At 40.7% G+C, this 13,419-nt stretch overlaps 1 long non-coding RNA gene across 1 annotated transcript in view; it reads right to left on the bottom strand.

The window, feature by feature from the left end:
- Positions 1–1,326: 1,326 nt before the first annotated feature.
- The window catches only part of LOC129641635 (uncharacterized), a 45,727-nt gene continuing 33,634 nt past the window's right edge, over positions 1,327–13,419 (bottom strand). The window contains exon 3 of the long non-coding RNA XR_008709369.1: positions 1,327–1,430. This is a non-coding gene — a long non-coding RNA (uncharacterized LOC129641635). The remainder of the gene's footprint in view (positions 1,431–13,419) is intronic.

Genomic DNA, 13,419 nt, shown 5'->3' with positions numbered 1-13,419 from the left:
ATGGTTAATGCAATATTCTTACTAAATTAAGGAACCCATGGGGAGAGCAGCTGAAAAGTAAAGCTGGATTAAAATCCATGTGTTCTAGAAGACATACAGATGGCTAACAAACACATGAAAAAATGCTCAGCATCACTCATTATCAGAGAAATGCAAATCAAAACCACTATGATGTACCATCTCACGCCAGTCAGAATGGCTGCTATTAAAAAGTCTACAAACACTAAATGCTGGAGAGGGTGCAGATAAAAGGGAACCCTCTTACACTGTTGGTGGGAATGCAAACTAGTACAGCCACTGTGGAGAACAGTGTGGAGATTCCTTAAAAAACTGGAAATAGAACTGCCATATGACCCAGCAATCCCACTGCTGGGCATACACACCGAGGAAACCAGAATTGAGAGAGACACATGTATCCCTATGTTCATCATAGCACTGTTTACAATAGCTAGGTCATGGAAGCAACCTAGATGTCCATCAGCAGATAAATGGATAAGAAAGCTGTGGTACATATACACAATGGAATATTAGTCAGCTATTAAAAAGAATGCATTTGAATCAGTTCTAATGAGGTGGATGAAACTGGAGCCTATTATACACAGTGAAGTAAGTCAGAAAGAAAAACACCAATACAGTATATTAATGCATTATATGGAATTTAGAAAGATGGTAACAATGACCCTATATGTGAGACAGCAAAAGAGACACAGATATAAAGAACAAACTTTTGGACTCTGTGGGAAAAGGCGAGGGTGGGATGATTTGAAAAAATAGCATTGAAACATGTATATTACTATATGTGAAATAGATCCCCAGTCCAAGTTCGATGCATGGAAAGGGGACTCAGAGCCTGTGCACTGGGACAGCACTGAAGGATGGGAAGGGGAGGAAGGCGGGAGGGGGGTTCAGGATGGGGGACACATGTACACCCGTGGCTGATTCATGTCAATGTATGGCAAAAATCACTACAATATTGTAAAGTAATTAGCCTCCAATTAAAATAAATTAATTAATTTTTTAAAATAAAATCCATGTGTTCTAAACATGCTGTGTCAATGGTTCTTCTGATAAGTCTGATGTATTTCTTAGCACAAACAAACAACAACAAATGTAAGTACAACCTATGGAGCAGAAATGACTTAGCACTGGTTAAGATACAACATAATTTATAATTATGTCCAAATAAGTTGCAACATTCCACCAATAAAAATTAAATATACAGGTAAAATTTTACTAATTTTTTAATTTATATAATGGTTACAGTAGTTGAACCTGAAAATATTTTACTGAAGTTGATGTAAAATGCAGAAAGAACAATTTACCCGTGAATTAGAAAATACTTCAGAAAACTATGCATTTTAATTATTTGTAGCTCCTTTCACTTTCAAAAGTCTTAATTTTTCTCCAAAGTGTTCTGAAGGGCACTCCATCTAAAACTCAGGAGAACAAAATGAATACAATCAGAGGAAGGCAGTAAGAGGCAGATTTCAATTCAAGGTAAGAAAGCTTTCATCTAATCAGAGACATTTGACAAGAGAGAGCATAGTGTGGGAGGGAGATCACCTGACACAGTGTCCAGCGAGGCAGCTGATTTCATTATTGACAATGGGATGGGCCACTGTGAGAGGCCCTGGGCTCACCATCACTGGAAATTAAACACGATCAGCAAAGGGACCTACCTGAGTTGGAGAAGGATCCAGAATATCTCTGAGCTTCCTTTAAACCCTGTGATTGATTCATTCAACAAATGATTGTTGCTCTCTCTTGCCCTGCTCACCCTGCAAGTAGCTAGTCGGCCACTTTGTCGTGTGAGATGATAAATGTTTGTTGCCGTAAGTTGTTAGGAAAAAATTGAGTGCCCCTTACATGTGAGGCATGGTTCCAGCGGTGGTGAACAAATGTATGAAGTGCCAATAAGTGCTTGATATCTGGCTACCAGAAAAACAGGCCAATAAATCAAGTAGTGAAAAATGTGAAAGTGAGTATGTGAAAAAGAACTGAAAACTCTCAAGTACAACACAGATGCGAGCTATAATTGTTGTTAAATTGAACTATGTATTTATGTCTTTAATTTATTCTTCATTTGATAATTAGTCATACACAGAGCTGTTTTATATACATGATTCTAGTCTTCCAGGTTCAGGTTTTCCGATTTCTGTTTTCAGTTGAGTACCCCTTAATTGGTGTTAACTTGTATTTAGTTTTGTGAAGCCATCCTTCCATGTAAGCATGTTCTACTTCCAGAATAGCTTGTGTGAGTCTCAAGGTCAAGGTCCCATCTTGCCTCTTTCCACTCAGCACTCACAGTGTTTAGATCAAGGTTGGGTACTCATAGCAATCTCAGGATTGGCCCCACAAAGATGCTTTCTTCCCCACTTGGTGTGAGTTAAGTCTCAAATTTTTCCCACCTTTTTTTTTTTCCATAAGAAAAAAACATTTATTTCAGGAAATAAGAAAATCTGTGGTAAGAAGAAGCCATTAGCACATGGAGGATGTGCTAATAAGAGACAAAAATATTTTAATCAGCCTGTTATACATTTTTCTCTTGCAGAAGACTTTACCTACTAGGAAAGCTGTGACAAGCATGTTCTGATTGAGAAGAGGCATATTTCTGAAGGAGACAGTGCCTTGGACAGTGGAAGGAATGACCTGTGACAGTTGTCAGTCTTGATCCATGCTGGCAGGCTCTGCCTGGAGGGGGACCTGGCTCCCTGCATAGGAAGGTCCACATGCTGTCCCTGGGACTGTGCCACTCACCATTTTTATGACCGCTCTGGCCCATGGGAGTAGCTCACTGATGGCAGGCTGTTTGTCTCATCACTCCTCTTTGTTCTTAATAGGAGAGAAACCTATGGTAGCAGTAAGGTGGACCTAATGGGGCCTGGAGTTCTGCTTTGTACCCATTTAATACTGAGGAATAAGGTCCATGGTGAAGCTCCATCTTCTCTTCTAAGATCTGTCCAACAACTGTCATGACAGCCTGAGCCTCAATAGCATTGCTGTCTGTAATCAGACTTCTTTTGACAGTTCCACAGCTCTGAGCAGTCCCTGCTGCAGTCTTGCCTTTTTGGTGGGGCTGTTCTGGTCTTTTGCCTTTCTGGGGAAAAATCCACTGCAGAAAGTGCTTAATCCCTTCTCTGAAGTGGTTTTCTAAAGAAACCTTCCCCTTCTTCAGGATTAACTGGTGAGACTTGCTTTGTAGGGACTCTACTGATTCCTTTCTCTGGCCAGGGTGGCTCATCTTGCAGGCCAGGTAGGACCTCCATACTGCCAATCCCTTTTTTATTTTATTTTTTTTTAATTGAAGGATAATTGCTTTACAGAATTTTGTTGTTTTCTGTCAAACCTCAACATGAATCAGCCATAGGTACACATCCCCTCCCTTTTGAACCTCCCTCCCATCTCCCTTCGCATCCCACCCCTCTATGTTGATACAGAGCCCCTGTTTGAGTTTCCTGAGACATACAGCAAATTCCTGTTGGCTATCTATTTTACATATGGTAATGTAAGTTTCCATGTTGCTCTTTCCATACATCTCACCCTCACCTCCCCTCTCCCCATGTCCATAAGTTTATTTTCTATGTCTGTTCCTCCATTGCTGCCCAGTACATAAATTTTTCAGTACCATTTTTCTAGATTCTGGATATATGTGTTAGAATATGATATTTATCTTTCACTTTCTGACTTACTTCACTCTGTATAATAGGTTCTAGGTTCATCCACCTCATTAGAAATGACTAAAAGGTATTCCTTTTTCTAGTTGAGTAATATTCCATTGTGTATATCTACCACAACGTCTTTATCCATTCACCTATCAATGGACATCTAGGTTGCTTTCCCGTTCTAGCCATTGTAAATAGTGCTGCAATGAGCAATGGGATACATGTGTCTTTTTCAGTTTTGGTTTCCTCAGGGTATATGCCTAGGAGTGGGATTGGTGGGTAATATGGTGGTTTTATTCCTAGTTTTTTAAAGAATCTCCATACCCTCTTCCATAGTGGCTATATCAGTTTACATTCCCACCAACAGTGCAAGAGCATTCCCTTTTCTCCACACCCTCTCCAGCATTTATTGTTTGTAGACTTTTATGATGGGCATTCTGACTGGTGTGAGGTGAAATTTCATTGTAGCTTTGATTTGCATTTCTCTAATAATGAGCGATGTTGAGTATCTTTTCATGTGTTTCTTAGTTATCTGTATGTCTTCTTTGGAGAAATGTCCGTTTAGACCTTTTTCCCACTTTTTGATTGGATTATTTGTTTTTCTGGTATTGAGTTGTATCAGCTGCTTATATATTTTGGAAATTAATCCTTTGTAAGTTGTTTCATTTGCTATTATTTTCTCCCATTCTGAGGGTTGTCTTTTCACCTTGCTTATAGTTTCCTTTGCTGTGCAAAAGCATTTAAGTTTAGTCAGGTCCCACTTGTTTACTTTTGTTTTTATTTCGATTACTCTAGGAGGTGGGTCATAGAGGATCTTGCTTTGATTTATGTCACCGAGTATTCTGCCTTTCTTTTCCTCTAAGAGTTTTATAGTTTCTGCTCTTACATTTACATCTTTCATCCATGTTGAGTTTATCTTTGTGTATGGTGTTAGGAAGTTTTCTAATTTCATTCACCCAGAGCACTAAGCGCGGGCAGCTGCACCCGGCACACTAAGCACGGCCGAGAGGAGCTACCCCACGTCCGAGGTCAGGGGCAGAAGCCGGGAGGACCCCCATGCCTGAAGGGCGGCGGCCAAGAGGAGTTACCCAACGTCAGAGGTCAGGGGCAGTGGTCTAAAGTGCCAGACCGCAATGGTGCAGGAACGGCTGAGAAGAGATACCCAAGTCTGAGGTCAGGGGCGGCGATGAGAGGAGTTACCCCGTGTCCGAGGTCACGGGCGGCAGCCGGAAGGAGCTACCCCACGCCTCCAAGCCTGAGGCCAGGGGCGGCGGCCCCCAGGGGCTACCCCACGCCCCCAAGCCCGAGGCCAGGGGCCGCGGCCAGGAGGACCAACCCCACATCCAAGGAGCCGTGGCCGTGCCGGCGCAGGAGGGCCTAGAGAAGCTATCCCATGTTGAAGGTCAGGAAGGGCAGTGGTGAGGAGATACCCCTCGTCCAAGGTAAGGAGCAGCAGCTGTGCTTTGCTGGAACAGCCGTGAAGAGATACCCCACACCCAAGGTAAGAGAAACACAAGTAAGACGGTAGGTGTTGCAAAAGGGCATCAGAGGGCAGACACACTGAAACCAAACTCGCAGAAAACTAGCCAATCGAATCACAATAGGACCACAACCTTGTCTAACTCAATGAAACTAAGCCATGCCCGTGGGGCAACCCAAGACGGGCATGTCATGGTGGAGAGATCTGACAGAATGTGGTCCACTAGAGAAGGGAATGGCAAACCACTTCAGTATTCTTGCCTTAAGAACCCCATGAACAGTATGAAAAGGCAAAATGATAGGATACTGAAAGAGGAACTCCCCAGGTCAGTAGGGGCCCAATATGCTACTGGAGATCAGTGGAGAAATAACGCCAGAAAGAATGAAGGGATGGAGCCAAAGCAAAAACAATACCTAGCTGTGGATGTGACTGGGGATAGAAGCAAGGTCCGATGCTGTAAAGAGCAATATTGCATAGGAATCTGGAATGTCAGGTCCATGAATCAAGGCAAATTGGAAGTGGTCAAACAAGAAATGGCAAGAGTGAACGTCGACATTCTAGGAATCAGAGAACTCAAATGAACTGGAATGGGTGAATTTAACTCAGATAACCATTATATCTACTACTGTGGGCAGGAATCCCTGAGAAAAAATGGAGTAGCCATCATGGTCAACAAAAGAGTCCGAAATGCAGTACTTGGATGCAATCTCAAAAACGACAGAATGATCTGTTCATTTCCAAGGCAAACCATTCAATATCACAGTAATCCAAGTCTATGCCCCAACCAGTAACGCTGAAGAAGCTGAAGTTGAACAGTTCTATGAAGACCTACAAGACCTTTTAGAACTAACACCCAAAAAAGATGTCCTTTTCATTATAGGGGACTGGAATGCAAAAGTAAGAAGTCAAGAAACACCTGGAGTAACAGGCAAATTTGGCCTTGGAATATGGAATGAAGCAGGGCAAAGACTAATAGAGTTTTGCCAAGAAAATGCACTAGTCATAACAAACACCCTCCTCCAACAACACAAGAGAGGACTCTACACATGGACATCACCAGATGGTCAACACCAAAATCAGATTGATTATATTCTTTGCAGCCAAAGATGGAGAAGCTCTATATAGTCAACGAAAACAAGACCAGGAGCTGACTGTGGCTCAGACCATAAACTCCTTATTGCCAAATTCAGACTGAAATTTAAGAAAGTAGGGAAAACCACTAGGCCATTCAGGTATGACCTAGATCAAATCCCTTATGATTATACAGTGGAAGTGAGAAATAGATTTAAGGGACTAGATATGATAGATAGAGTGCCTGATGAACTATGGACGGAGGTTCATGACATTGTACAGGAGACAGGGATCAAGACCATCCCCATGGAAAAGAAATGCAAAAAAGCAAAATGGCTGTCTGAGGAGGCCTTACAAATAGCTGTGAAAAGAAGAGAAGCGAAAAGCAAAGGAGAAAAGGAAAGATATAAGCATCTGAATGCAGAGTTCCAAAGAAGAGCAAGAAGAGATAAGAAAGCCTTCCTCAGAGGTCAATGCAAAGAAATAGAGGAAAACAACAGAATGGGGAAGACTAGAGATCTCTTCAAGAAAATTAGAGATACCAAGGGAACATTTCATGCAAAGATGGCCTCAATAAAGGACAGAAATGGTATGGACCTAAAAGAAGCAGAAGATATTAAGAAGAGGTGGCAAGAATACACAGAAGAACTGTACAAAAAAGATCTTCACAACCCAGATAATCAGGATAGTGTGATCACTGACCTAGAGCCAGACATCCTGGAATGTGAAGTCAAGTGGGCCTTAGAAAGCATCACTACAAACAAAGCTAGTGGAGGTGATGGAATTCCAGTTGAGCTATTTCAAATCCTGAAAGATGATGCTGTGAAAGTGCTGCACTCAATATGCCAGCAAATTTGGAAAACTCAGCAGTGGCCACAGGACTGGAAAAGGTCAGTTTTCATTTCAATCCCAAAGAAAGGCAATGTAAAAGAATGCTCAAACTACCACACAATTGCACTCATCTCATATGCTAGTAAAGTAATGCTCAAAATTCTCCAAGCCAGGCTTCAGCAACATGTGAACCATGAACTTCCTGATGTTAAAGCTGGTTTTAGAAAAGGCAAAGGAACCAGAGATCAAATTGCCAGCATCTGCTGGATCATGGAAAAAGCAAGAGAGTTCCAGAAAAACATCTATTTCTGCTTTACTGACTATGCCAAAGCCTTTGACTGTGTGGATCACAATAAACTGTGGGAAATTCTGAAAGAGATGGGAATACCAGTCCACCTGATATACCAGACCACCTGACCTGCCTCTTGAGAAACCTATATGCAGGTCAGGAAGCAACAGTTAGGAGTAGACATGGAACAACAGACTGGTTCCAAATAGGAAAAGGAGTGCGTCAAGGCTGTATATTGTCACCCTGCTTATTTAACTTATATGCAGAGTACATCATGAGAAATGCTGGACTGGAAGAAACACAAGCTGGAATCAAGATTGCCAGGAGAAATATCAATAACCTCAGATATGCAGATGACCCCACCCTTATGACAGAAAGTGAAGAGGAACTAAAAAACCTCTTGATGAAAGTGAAAGTGGAGAGTGAAAAAGTTGGCTTAAAGCTCAACATTCAGAAAACGAAGATCATGGAATCCGGTCCCATCACTTCATGGGAAATAGATGGGGAAACAGTGGAAACAGTATCAGACTTTATTTTTTGGGCTCCAAAATCACTGCAGATGGTGACTGCAGCCATGAAATTAAAAGACGCTTACTCCTTGGAAAGAAAGTTATGACCAACCTACATAGCATATTCAAAAGCAGAGACATTACTTTGCCAACAAAGGTTTATCTAGCCAAGGCTATGGTTTTTCCTGTGGTCATGTATGGATGTGAGAGTTGGACTGTGAAGAAGGCTGAGCGCCCAAGAATTGATGCTTTTGAACTGTGGTGTTGGAGAAGACTCTTGAGAGTATCTTGGACTGCAAGGAGATCCAACCAGTCCATTCAGAAGGAGATCAGCCCTGGGATTTCTTTGGAAGGAATGATGCTAAAGCTGAAACTCGAGTACTTTGGCCACCTCATGCGAAGAGCTGACTCATTGGAAAAGACTCTGATGCTGGGAGGGATTGGGGGCAGGAGGAGAAGGGGATGACAGAGGATGAGATGGCTGGATGGCATCACTGACTCGATGGATGTGAGTCTCAGTGAACTCCGGGAGTTGCTGATGGACAGGGAGGCCTGGCATGCTGTGATTCATAGGGTCGCAAAGAGTCGGACACGACTAAGCAACTGAAATGAACTGAACTGAGCTGTTGAGTTTTCCTAGCACCATTTATTGAAGAGGCTGCCTTTATCCCCATTGTATATTCTTGCCTCTTTAGCCAAAAAAAAGGTACCCATAGGTGCATGGGTTTATTTCTGGACTTTCTATCTTGTTCCATTGGTCTATATTTCTGCTCTTGTGCCAGTACCATACTATCTTGATGATTGTAGCTTTGTAGCATAATTTGAAGTCAGGAAGATTGATTCCTCCAGCTCCATTCTTCTTTCTCAAGACTGCTTTGGCTATTCGGGGTCTTTTGTGTTTCCATATGAACTGTGAAATTTTTTTATCTAGTTCTGTGAAAAATGTCATGGATAATTTCATAGGGATCACAATGAATCTGTAGATTGTGTTTGGTAGTAGTCATTTTCACAATATTGATTCTTCCTACCCAAAAACATGGAATATCTCTCCATCTGTTTATGTCATCTTTGATTTCTTTCATTAGTTCAATTCAGTCACTCAGTCGTGTCCAGCTCTTTGCAACCCCATGGACTACAGCACGCCAGGCCTCCCTATCCATCACCAACTCCCGGAATTTACTCAAACTCATGTCCATTGAGTTGGTGATGCCATCCAACCATCTCATCCTCCATCATCACCTTTTCCTCCCACCTTCAATATTTCCCAGCATCAGGGTCTTTTCAAATGAGTCAGTCCTTCCCATCAGGTGGCAAAGTATTGAAGTTTCAGCTTGAACATCAGTCTTCCAATGAACATTCAGGACTGATTTCCTTTAGGAGGAACTGGTTGGATCTCCTTTCAGTCCAAGGGACTCTCAAGAGTCTTCTCCAACACCACAGTGTAAAAGCATCAATTCTTCAGCACTCAGCTTTCTATATAGTCCAACTCTCACATCCATACATCACTACTGGGAAAACCGTAGCTTTGACTAGACAGACATTTGTTAGCAAAGTAATGTCTCTGCTTTTTAATATGCTGGCTAAGTTGGTCATAACTTTTCTTCCAAGAGTCTTTTAATTTCGTGGCTGCAGTCACCATCTGCAGTGATTTTGGAGCCCCCCCCCAAAAAAAAAAAAAGGCTTGTCACTGTTTCCCCATCTATTTGCCAGAAAGTGATGGGACCAGGTGCCATGGTCTTAGTTTTCTTAATGTTGAGTTTTAAGCCAGCTTTTTCACTCTCCTCTTTCACTTTCATCAAGAGGCTTTTTAGTTCTTCTTCACTTTCTGCCATAAGGGTGGTGTCATCTGCATATCTGAGGTTATTGATATTTCTCCCGGCAATCTTGATTCCAGCCTGTGCTTCGTCCAGCCCAGCGTTTCTCATGATGTACTCTGCAAATAAGTTAAATAAGCAGGGTGACAATATACAACCTTGACATACTCCTTTCCCGATTTGGAACCCAGTCCATTGTTCCATGTCCAGTTCTAACTGTTGCTTCCTGACCTGCATACAGATTTCTCAAGAGGCAAGTCAGGTGATCTGGTATTCCCATTTCTTTCAGAATTTTCTAGAGTTTGTTGTAGTCCACACAGTCAATGGCTTTGGCATAATCAATAAAGCAGAAATAGATATTTTTCTGGAACTCTCTTCCTTTTTCTATGATCCAGTGGATGTTGGCAATTTGATCTCTGGCTCCTCTGCCTTTTCTAAATCTAGCTTGAACATCTGGAAGTTCACAGTTCACATACTATTAAAGCCTAGCTTGGAGAATTTTGAGTATTGCTTTACTAGCGTATGAGAGGAGTGCAATTGTGCAGTAATTTGGGCATTCTTTGGCATAGACTTTCTTTGGGATTGGAATGAAAACTGACCTTTTCCATTCCTGTGGCCACTGCCAAGATTTCCAAATTTGCTGGCATATTGAGTTCAGCACTTTCACAGCATCATCTTTTAGGATTTGAAATAGCTCAACTGGAATTCCATCACTTCCACTAGCTTTGTTCATAGTGATGCTTCCTAACACCCACTGGACTTTGCATTCCAGGATGTCTGGCTCTAAGTGAGTGATCACACCATTGTGATTATCTGGGTCATTGAGATCTTTTTTGAATAGTTCTTCTGTGTATTCTTGTTAATATCTTCTTAATATCTTCTGCTTCTGTTAGGTCCATACCATTTCTGTCCTTCCCATCTTTGCATGAAATAGTCCCTCGTTATCTCTATTTTCTTGAAAAGACCTCGTCTTTCCCATTCTATTGTTTACTTTCTATTTCTTTGCTTTGATCACTGAGAAAGGCTTTCTTATCTCTCCTGGCTATTCTTTGGAACTCTGCATTCAAATGGGTATATCTTTCCTTTTCTCCTTTGCCTTTCACTTCTATTCTATTCACACCTATTTGTAAGGCCTCCTCAGACAACCATTTGGGATTTTTCCATTTATTTTCCATGGGGATGGCCTTGATCCCTGACTCCTGTACAATGTGACAAACCTCCACCCATAGTTCTTCAGGCACTCTGTGTATCAGATCTAATCCCTTGAATCTATTTGTCACTTCCACTGTATAATCATAAGGGATTTGATTTAGGTCATACCTGAATGGCCTAATGGTTTTCCCTACTTTCTTCAATTTAAGTCTGAATCTGACAATAAGGAGTTCATGATCTGAGCCACAGTCGGCTCCTGGTCTTGTTTTTGCTGACTGTATAGAACTTCTCCATCTTTGGCTGCAAAGAATATAATCAATCTGATTTTGGTGTTGACCATCTGGTGATGTCCATGTGTAGAGTCTTCTCTTGTGTTGTGGAAGAGAGTGTTTGCTATGACCAGTGAGTTCTCTTGGCAGAATAGCTTTTGCCCTGCTTCATTCTGTACTCCAACGCCAAATTTGCCTGTTACTCCAGGTGTTTCTTGACTTCCTACTTTTGCTTTCCAGTCCCCTATAATGAAAAGGACATCTTTTGGAGTGTTACTTCTAGAAGGTTTTGTAGGTCTTCATAGAAACGTTCAACTTCAGCTTCTTCAACATTACTGGTCGGGGCATAGACTTGAATTACTGTGATATTGAATGGTTTTCCTTGGAAACGAACAGAGATCATTCTGTCGTTTTTGAGACTGCATCCAAGTACTGCATTTCAGACTCTTTTGTTGACTATGATGGTCACTCCATTTCTTCTAAGGGATTCTTGCCCACAGTAGTAGATATAATGGGCATCTGAGTTAAATTCACCCATTCCAGTCCATTTTAGTTCTCTGATTCCTAAAATGTCGGTGTTCACTCCCGCCATCTTCTGTTTCAACACTTCCAATTTGCCTTTATTCATGGACCTAACATTCCAAGTTCCTATGCAACATTGTTCTTTACAGCATTAGACTTTAAACTATTTCATTCATGTCTTATAATTTTCTGTGTACAGTTCTTTTGTCTCCTTAGGTAAGTCTATTCCTAGATATTTAATTCTTTTTGTTGCAGTGGTGAATGGGATTGATTCCTTAATTGCTCTTTCTGAATTTTCATTGTTAGTATATAGAAATGCAATATATTGCATTGTGTATTTATTTTGTATCCTGCAATTTTTCTAAATTCACTGATTATCTCTAGTAATTTTCTAATGCTACCTTTAGGGTTTTCTATGTACAGTATCATGTCATCTGCAAACAGTGAGAGCTTTACTTCTTTTCTGATCTGGATCCCTTTTATTTCTTTTTCTTCTCTGATTGCTATAACCAGGACTTCCAGAACTGTGTTGAATAATAGTGGTGAAAGTGGATACCCTTGTCTTTTTCCTGATCTTAGGGAGAATGCTTTCAGTTTTTCACCATTGAGAAAAATGTTTGCTGTTGGCTTATCATATATGGCCTTTACCATGTTAAGGTAAAGGTGCATGATCAAGGTGCATGAGCTTTTCGATGTGTTGCTGAATTCTGCTTGCTAAAATTTTATTGAGGATTTTTGCATCTATGTTCATCAGTGATATTGGCCTGTAGTTTTCCTTTTTTGTGTTGTTTTTGGTTTTGGTATCAAGGTGATGGTGTCCTTGTAGAATGAGTTGGGAAGTGTTCCTTCCTCTGCAATTCTGCAGTTTTTTCGAAAGAGTTTTAGAAGGATAGGCACTAGCTCATCTCTAAATGTTTGATAGAATTCTCCTGTGAAGCCTTCTGGTCCTGGGCTTTTGATTTTGGGGGAGATTTTTTACCACAGCTTCAATTTCAGTGCTTGTAATTGGGTTGTTCATAATTTCTATTTCTTCCTGGTTCAGTCTTGGAAGATTGAACTTTTCTATGAATCTGTCCATTTCTTCCAGGTTATCCATTTTATTGCCATATAGTTGTTCATAATAGTCTCTCATAATCCTTTGTATTTCTGCATTTCTGCATATAGTTGTTCATAATAGTCTCTTATAATCCTTTGTATTTCTGCATTGTCTGTTGTAACCTCTCCTTTTTCATTTCTAATTTTGTTGATTTGATTCTTCTCTCTTTTTTTCTTGATGAGTCTGGCTAAAGGATTGTCAATGTTGTTTATCTTCCAAAGAACCAGCTTTTGGTTTTATTAATCTTTACTTCTGTTTCTTTAATTTCTTCTTCAATTATTTATGCTCTGATCTATATGATTTCTTTCCTTATACTAATTTTGGGGATTTTTGTTCTTCTTTTTACAGTTGTTTTAGGTGTAAAGTTAGGTTGTCTATTTGATGTTTTTCTTGTTTCGTGAGGTAGGATTGTATTGCTATAAACTTCCCTCTTAGGACTGCTTTTGTTGCATCACATAGGTTTTGAGTTATGTTTTCATTGTCATTTGTTCCTAGAATTTTTTTGATTTCCCTTTTGATCTTTTCAGTAACCTGTTGGTTATTTAGAAACGTGCTGTTTAATCTCCATGTGTTTGTTGTTTCTTAAAGTTTTTATCTTGTAATTGATATCTAGTCTCATAGTGCTGTGGTTGGAGAAGATGCTTGATATGATTTCAATTTTCTTACATTTACTGAGGTTTGATTTGTGACCCAAGATGTGGTCCATCCTGGAGAATGTTCCATG

Source organism: Bubalus kerabau, chromosome 1 (assembly GCF_029407905.1).
Source record: "Bubalus kerabau isolate K-KA32 ecotype Philippines breed swamp buffalo chromosome 1, PCC_UOA_SB_1v2, whole genome shotgun sequence".
Taxonomy (NCBI): Eukaryota; Metazoa; Chordata; class Mammalia; order Artiodactyla; family Bovidae; genus Bubalus; species Bubalus kerabau.
The sequence above is the reverse complement of the archived record's forward strand: the minus strand, read 5'-3'. Positions and strand labels throughout refer to the sequence as shown.